At 34.3% G+C, this 8,473-nt stretch overlaps 1 long non-coding RNA gene across 1 annotated transcript; it reads left to right on the plus strand.

The window, feature by feature from the left end:
- Positions 1-1,285: 1,285 nt before the first annotated feature.
- LOC136828577 (uncharacterized) lies at positions 1,286-6,432 on the plus strand. Its single transcript, XR_010850116.1, has 3 exons — positions 1,286-1,448; positions 2,579-2,664; positions 5,994-6,432. It is a non-coding gene; the product is annotated as an uncharacterized lncRNA (long non-coding RNA).
- The last annotated feature ends 2,041 nt before the right edge of the window (positions 6,433-8,473 follow it).

Here is an 8,473-nt window from a genome sequence, read left to right on the forward strand (position 1 = left end):
AACATCTAATAATCATAATTCCGCTCTTGGATGTAAGTTAAGTTATTCCCTCGGTGTAGTGAACTGGATATTAAAGTATATTGGTGACTTAATATCTATCTATCTATCTACAGTATGTATATATATATATATATATATATATATATATATATATATATATATATATATATATATATACATACATACATATAATCCATATGATCATATTTTTTCAGGGTGTCCACCTACCACACACACACACACACACATATATATATATATATATATATATATATATATATATATATATATATATATATATAATCCTCATGACAATAGTTTTCATAGCTCCACTTAATAATATCGAAACAGGATTCGAATATCAGGCGATGATCGAACAACATGATCTGGTTTCAGTAAATTTATTGACCAGTGTTCGAATTAGCCGCTAATTATATAACTTCCGACAGATATAAATGATTTATTTGATGCTACTTTGTCCTCCTACCTTCTCCATTTCCCCAAAATTTTGGGATATGTTTATCACTGCAATCCTTGAATCCATATGGCAAATCGCTGAAGGTGACCTTTTACCGTAGTAGGTTACGAACCTACGCACCTTTAATTAGTAATAATAAATTTAACTATAAAATTACCTTGCATTCATTGGTGCGAGTTAATAAGCTCACCGTTGAATCACATTAACAAAAGTGTTCTATACTATTTTTGCCTATGACTATGTTATTGTGACGGCATGTTACATTAACTAATAATAATGATAATAATATCCTTTGTTTCAGCTTCGGGCATATATGATGAATGATAAGATGAACACAGTACAGTATACTAAAGTAAGTACGCTAGTAAAAAGTAATATTCATTAACTCTTATGCCCATAAGCACTGCTGAAAACAACAGCAATAATAATAATAATAATATAGTAATAATAATAATAATTTTAGATAAAGACCAAACACCGATACATAATTCAGGTAGTTTGCTAAAAAGGAAGAGTAAATGACAAATATAATAATAATAATAATAATTTTTTTTCAGATGGGCTAACTACTTATACATAATTGGGGTAGTTCGTTAAAAAGGAAGAGTGCCCAGCAACTCTCAGTGATAATGATAGTAATATAATAACAATAATGATAATAATAATAATAATAATTTCTGTTGATTTTCTGATCATCGCCTTAAACTTCTTCGGTGGCGAAAGGGCGATAAAGTGACCTCCCACAAACAGGCAGTTGCAACGGTCGTTGGCTGTTATCCTCAAGAACAGCTTGTTTCAGTGTTGTAGAGTCCCCGGCTTGGTAAGACAGGTTTCGTTGATACTAACTCGACTTCTTCGTTCATTTGCGTTTGGGGTTTCGGCCGTGGTGTACTGGACGATCGTTGGTTTCACTTTGTTTGGTTTTGTGTACAGTCCTTCATAGGGATGATTCCCTCTCTCACGGGCCCGGGTACGTTTTCGAAGAAAGGTGCTTCTTACATTTTATATTTGTGTTTTCTCGTTAGTATCGTACCCCCTGCAGAATAGGAGAGTCCTTATTTTAAAAATTTGCCTTTTAGTACGATCTTCACTTCTGGCGTTATTTTGTTGTTTAGTCTTGGTGCGCAGTGTACAAATGCTCTCTAGCCCGACTTGCACCTTTTTGTTCCGGTTCAAATAGCCTATATGCTACACTTGCGCGTCTTCTGTTTACAATATTCATTTGAGGTCTTAAGTAGCTCGAGCAGTTTCTCAGATATGTGGTATTGTGAATAGACTTTGCAAGATTTTAGGCGTGAAGGCGTGCTTCAAAGTTTGTTGGGTTGGCGAGTGGTTACGGTTGCCAGCTTTACGTTTTATATTTACTAAATATTTATGTTGTGACAGTTGTCGTATGAAAGTTTTCAGTTTGCGGATTTTGTATCAAATATTGCTATTTTCGATAATTTTGTTGTAATTTTTCCTACAATAACTATTCAAAATGTTTAAGATGTCAAGTATTGTTGTACAGTAGATTGCCCTTCAGCATGGTATTTAAGACTGTTTCGAAGCCTATTTATTACAAAATGTTTAAGATGTCAAGTATTGTTGTACAGTAGATTGCCCTTCAGCATGGTATTTAAGACTGTTTCGAAGCCTATTACTAAGCTGAACTAGATTGCTTTGAGTGGTAATTCTATGCACTTTGGTTTTATACTAGCAATCATATGCAGTGCTACGGATGTTTTCATTTTAACTTTATGCTGCAATAGAGCAAGTCTTACGATGCAATAGGGTTTGGTTTAAAGTTTCGTGAGGATTAGAGAGGCTTAACTCCATAGCCTTCCTAATATTGATAAGCTGATTTAAACTTATTGTAGGCTTAAGTGGCAATCTGTTAATAACGCTTATTAGTATATATAAAGCCTTGCTTGCTGCTCCTTGTCTTAGTATTTTAGAACTTCAGATGGCCCAGCTGATTGTAATCAATAATCAGCTTTTGGTTCTTAACACTTGCTAGAATATTTTGGGCTTTAATATACTGTATATACATAATTATATATTATTTTAGGTCAGGGTGTTCTTCAGTAAGCGTGCCATAATGATATATTCTTATTTCAGGTCAGGTTGTCGTTAAATAAGCACTCCACAATTTTATTGAATAGTCTTAGAAGTCACGATACCTTACGACTAAACAGGATTAATGGGTAAGTAATTTTTTTTTTCTAGTGTCTTCAGCAACCCCCGGAACATTTTTTAGCTTAGCTTTTTTCAGAATCCAAATTCTTTAAGTTTTCATTTAAAGTTCAGACTTTAAATGCAATTTTTTTTTTGTTCAAAACAGTTTTGAGAATGTTCAAAGTTTGTCTAATTTTTGTATCTTTAAAAATGCCAAGGTTAAAATTTAATCTTTCCAGCTTTGAACATTCCAAGAAATTTTGGTATGTTTCAGCTTCAGAGCATTTTGTTTTAAGGTATTTAATTTTTTATTTTTGATTATTAGTTTAGTTATATTTTAGCACAAGTTTAATGTGTGTGGAAGTAGTTAATGTGTGTGGAAGTAGTTAATGTGTGTGGAAGTAGTTAATGTGTGTGGAAGTAGTTAATGTGTGTGGAAGTAGTTAATGTGTGTGGAAGTAGTTAATGTGTGTGGACGTTTGGAGTAAATTTTTATTTAGGTATTTTTTTTTAGGTACTTTTTTAGGTTAGTGGATTTAAACTTTTTTAAATTCAAATTTTTGCCTTGTGTGGTTTGATCTTGTAATTTTAATATTGTAATTTCAATTAGTTTGTTTTTTAGAATTGTAAAGTGTAGTTCAAAGTCTATTTTGGAATTTTTAAAGTTTTTGAACAGTAGCAATTTTTAAAGCTCTTGAGAAATTATTTCAAGTACAGTAAGTTTTGCGTTTCAAGTACAGTAAGTTTTGCGTTTCAAGTACAGTAAGTTTTGCGTTTCAAGTACAGTAAGTTTTGCGTTTCAAGTACAGTAAGTTTTGCGTTTCAAGTACAGTAAGTTTTGCGTTTCAAGTACAGTAAGTTTTGCGTTTCAAGTACAGTAAGTTTTGCGTTTCAAGTACAGTAAGTTTTGCGTTTAGTTTTGCATTTACAGCAGTGTTTCGTTTACAGTAAGTTTGCGTTCAGTTTTGCGTTTACAGTACAGTAAGTTTAGTTTACAGTAAATTTTGCATTGAGTTTACAGTACAGTAAGTTTTGTTTACAGTAAGTTTTGCATTGAGTTTACAGTACAGTAAGTTTTGTTTACAGTAAGTTTTGCATTGAGTTTACAGTACAGTAAGTTTTGTTTACAGTAAGTTTTGCATTAGAGTTTTGGACTTAAAGTAAAAGTAAGTTTTGCATTGAGTTTTGGACTTAAAGTAAAAGTTTTGCATTGAGTTTTGGATTTAAAGTAAAAGTAAGTTTTGCATTGAGTTTTGGATTTAAAGTAAAAGTAAGTTTTGCATTGAGTTTTGGATTTAAAGTAAAAGTAAGTTTTGCATTGAGTTTTGGATTTAAAGTAAAAGTAAGTTTTGCATTGAGTTTTGGATTTAAAGTAAAAGTAAGTTTTGCATTGAGTTTTGGATTTAAAGTAAAAGTAAGTTTTGCATTGAGTTTTGGATTTAAAGTAAAAGTAAGTTTTGCATTGAGTTTTGGATTTAAAGTAAAAGTAAGTTTTGCATTGAGTTTTGGATTTAAAGTAAAAGTAAGTTTTGCATTGAGTTTTGGATTTAAAGTAAAAGTAAGTTTTGCATTGAGTTTTGGATTTAAAGTAAAAGTAAGTTTTGCATTGAGTTTTGGATTTAAAGTAAAAGTAAGTTTTGCATTGAGTTTTGGATTTAAAGTAAAAGTAAGTTTTGCATTGAGTTTTGGATTTAAAGTAAAAGTAAGTTTTGCATTGAGTTTTGGATTTAAAGTAAAAGTAAGTTTTGCATTGAGTTTTGGATTTAAAGTAAAAGTAAGTTTTGCATTGAGTTTTGGATTTAAAGTAAAAGTAAGTTTTGCATTGAGTTTTGGATTTAAAGTAAAAGTAAGTTTTGCATTGAGTTTTGGATTTAAAGTAAAAGTAAGTTTTGCATTGAGTTTTGGATTTAAAGTAAAAGTAAGTTTTGCATTGAGTTTTGGATTTAAAGTAAAAGTAAGTTTTGCATTGAGTTTTGGATTTAAAGTAAAAGCAAGTTTTGCATTTAGTGTAAGTTATTCTTGCCTACTTCCCAAGTCCACCTTTGCCGGGGTGGCGGTGCCACCTGCCAGGCAAAGGTGGACTTGCTTGTTGTGCATGGTGACTTGGTCACCATGCACAATGGGAAGTTCATAAACAAGCATGGTGACTTTTGTCACATGCACAATAGGGATTTCAAACCAACGAACTTCTAATTTAGGTTAGAACTGCAAGGCTGGTAGATATGGAACTTGAAATATAGGATAGAATAGAACAGGGTAAAGAACATACTAATTTTATATAGTAATGCAGGGGTTAGGATAAAGTTAATAAACACTCAAGTTTCTCTTAAGGATGCTGGGAATAGACAGGGTAAAAAACACTATAGTCAGACCTAGGGAGACATTTGACAGTGCTAGTTATTAATAGCAGACGGTATTACAGTACTTGAGCCCTTTTTGTCATGAGAAGTAAGTTCGGATGTATTAGTGCAGCTGAGAATAGGGTAAGGTAACTATCTGACATACTTTTATAACTTGGAACTATTTAAGAGTTTCATTCCCACTAGTAAATAGGGAGTAGACAGGTGGATCTTAAAGCTTTTCTAGGAGGCCTAGGTCTTGGGATTTTAAAGAATTTTTTTGATACTGATGTCGTGGACTTATCTAGGTATTCTAATAGGCTGGTTAATACTGAAAATTGCAACTCATATATTTGGGCAGTCTTGTTAACGTCGTTCCGTCAATGCGCTCAACACCTTCACCCACCTCCTCTTAATCTTCAAAGAAAGCTTTCATGTTAGGAAATCGGCAGTTCAGATTGCATTGCATATTTTCATTGACCCCTACCTTCATCCACTTTCCTCCAGTGCCGAAGCCTGCTTCGGGAACCCTTTTCTTATTCTGAATTCCCCAACTTAATTTTTTGCCCATTGAGGTTGTGCAGTTTCAATTCCCTTAAGAATGGATGCTAAAGGATGAAAGTTGCCAGATAGTAGTGTTGCATTGCATGGCACCTTTCATAGTCATGAAGTAGCACTATAAAGTTGGACGCTGTTTGAGTAAGATAGTTGCCCTATTAAATCTTAAAGGATGGCACTCTATCCTGGCACTCTATCCTGTTTTCTTTTAGGGAGTTTGAAGAAAAATACTGAGATTAATGTGGAAGTTGATGGCAGTTTGAGGTAACAATGATACTAATGCATGGGATTGTTAATGGGAAATTTTACTCGTACGATATATATTAATAGTATTAATTATGATCACCTTAAAATAGCTGCTAGGACTAAATGAACAGGTTATTTTCACTTTAAGAGGGTAGGTTATGTCATGGAAACTTAGTATATTCTAAAACCAAACTAACTACTATTCTCATGCACAGGCTGTTGGTGTAGCTGCAGCAGATAATTACATCGACACTAATGCTAATGGAAAGCAACGCTTTTCGTTAAGACTGAATATCCTGTGAGGATTCGAAGCGCTCTGAATTCGGTTACCCAGACAACTATACTGTCCACACGCTAAGTTGGCGGTGATGGCCTGCCCACTTCATTAGTTGGAGACCTTATCCGTATTTTCATAGAAAATATTTTTATATATAATCCTCTTTCCATTTATGTGAAATGTTAATTATTGAAGAAATTGAGTTAGAAATTCTTTCATAGAATTAAAATGTCATAGAATTAAAATTTCTTTCGGAGTAGGAAAAAAGAATTTATATTACAGGAAATCGATCGAAGCCGAAAAAAGTTGTCGCATGTAAATTATTTCAGGGCATTATGTAAATTGAGTAAGGAATAAAAGCCATGTTTCATAACTTATATACTGTAGATTTCTTACCTATAAATATCCTATATGATTATATGAATCATAAGACACCATGAAATATGCATGATGGCAGTGGGGAGGTGAGATGTCCAGATAAACAGCCACTCGGTGATCAGCTGCTTGTCAGCTCGCTCATCGTAGACAACTTGACTTACCAAGTCAGTGTTGCCATTCTTATATTTTGCTAAAGATACGAAAGTTTCCGTGTGTTATAACCCAGACTAACAATCTATTTAGATCGGAAACATGCTGCTATTATGTTAACATTTATATAAAATATATATCCATACATCTAACACTTAATTGACTCTACAAAAAAAATTGATTCATCGTTGGATACATCAATTACCTCTAACATAGTCATTGGTACTTTAAACATTTAATTACAGCAATTACTTCAATCATAGCTTTCTGACTCCTCACTGTCACTGGTGATTTTTATCAATTTTTCAGTTAGATGGTCACGTGCTATATCACTTCTATAAATATCCTCCACTTGTGTGACGCATACATGACCTCCAGTCCTCTGCTGTTACTGTCTATTGCACGTTTAGTTATGTTCAACATTTGTCAGTCTGATTTTTATTGGAATTGCAATTCTTAACTTAAAATTAGTTTTCTATTTGTGCCCAAATCGATTCTATGGGGTTGAATTCGCAATGATAGGAAGTCCAAGTACCTTAAGGCCAGCAGCTCGAGCGATTTTGTCAATGTCATACCCCTGTAGGTACTTGTGCTGCTGTAACACATCAAGAAGTTCGCATTTGGTAAAAGAAGGGTCATGAGCTATATTGTTTGGTTAACCAGGAGAGAATTTCAGCTTTCTTTGAACTGCTGACAGGTGCATTGCTTGATACTTTGGAATAAGCATTATCTAAGACAATGAGAGACCGAGCTGGAATGTTTGCCAGTAGCTATTTGAAACCATGTTAAGCATGTATGATTCATACTGTCATGGTAATCGCCCTTGTTACCATTTTTCGATTGAAAAATTAGCAGTCCTCGAGGTATGAATCCATTTTCTCCCCAGCATGCACTATGATAAATCTAGCTCCTTTTCCCGTTTTAACTCTTGGACCAACAATTCCATTGGGTAATGTCCAACATTTGTTCACACTAGTTTTGCTTGACCCATGTCTCATCCACGTATATTTTTGGCCTTGGGGTGTCGGATTTTGTTTGCATCAATGAGGCTGCGTCCACACGATCGAGCTTTGTTCGACGAACTTTGTCCGATGTGACGTCAGAAGTGGAGAAACAGCGGGCAGAGGCAGAAGTCATAGATATTTATTTCTTGCAAAAACAATATTGTTCCTTTCCATTAACAATTAACTGCCACTTTCAACCTTTTTATAGCGAAACCCAATTTCCCTAAGCTTGAGAAGGGGCGTATACGCACCAGGGAAATTCACAGGTGGCTCCTTCACCTTTTGCAGTAATTTCTCGATTGTTGGAATTTCACCTCTTTCGCAGAAAGCCATTATCTCCCGGCGTACACAATCTTTATCAAAATTATCCAAAGCTCCCATTACAGGTGATGTTCTAGTCCTAGGGGCTGGTGAGTACATTTCTCCACGCTTGTGTTGTTGCTTTATTCGCCGAAAGGAGCGGGCAGATATTCCCGTTGCGGCAGCAGTCCTTTTTAAAATATCCAAAATTTCGCGGAAGTGAATACAAAAGGACATAAAATTGTTCGTAGAAGTGAATTTACTAAAGGACCTTTTGTAAAAAAATTTTAATGTTGGTAGTGCTTCCTGTGGCTTGACATGTCAATTGTCCTGATTTACATTCGGAGGCTACCATTCATTTTAGGGCATTTAACTCAGACTAACCTTTACATAATTCAATCCTGGGCATAAGCTAAAACAAGTGTGATACACCGGCCTAGGTTAATAAACCCAGGACTACTCTTAGCTTGAACTGGTACTTGACGTCGGAGACGGACGAATCTTCATTTCTGGTTAGGGTTGAGGGAAAGGGTGACTCCCGCGGTTTGTTTAATGCTTCTTAGTAAGAGGATACATGGTGTAAACA

Source organism: Macrobrachium rosenbergii, chromosome 43 (genome assembly GCF_040412425.1).
Source record: "Macrobrachium rosenbergii isolate ZJJX-2024 chromosome 43, ASM4041242v1, whole genome shotgun sequence".
Taxonomy (NCBI): domain Eukaryota; kingdom Metazoa; phylum Arthropoda; class Malacostraca; order Decapoda; family Palaemonidae; genus Macrobrachium; species Macrobrachium rosenbergii.